Source organism: Alligator sinensis, unplaced genomic scaffold, assembly GCF_000455745.1.
Source record: "Alligator sinensis unplaced genomic scaffold, ASM45574v1 scaffold108_1, whole genome shotgun sequence".
Taxonomy (NCBI): domain Eukaryota; kingdom Metazoa; phylum Chordata; order Crocodylia; family Alligatoridae; genus Alligator; species Alligator sinensis.
In genome coordinates, this window is record NW_005842110.1 from 1,843,138 (window position 1) to 1,843,408 (window position 271).

Here is a 271-nt window from a genome sequence, read left to right on the forward strand (position 1 = left end):
GAGGGGTGCGGGGGGAGCCATGAGGGGGAGCCCCTGGCTGGGCTGGGCTGGTCTGGGCTGGGCTGTGCAAGGAGGTCACCCGCGGGCCGGCGCTCGTCTCGCCCCTCCCGGGGGGCGGCGGCGTGGGGGCAGCTCGGTTATTTTCCACTTGCTGAAAAGTTCAGGGTGCCGGGATCGGAAATAGCCACTATGCATATTCATGAGCAAATGATGTCAGCGGCGACTGCAAATCAGGTCGGCGGCCGCCGGGAAGCGCCATTTGCCGGTGGAG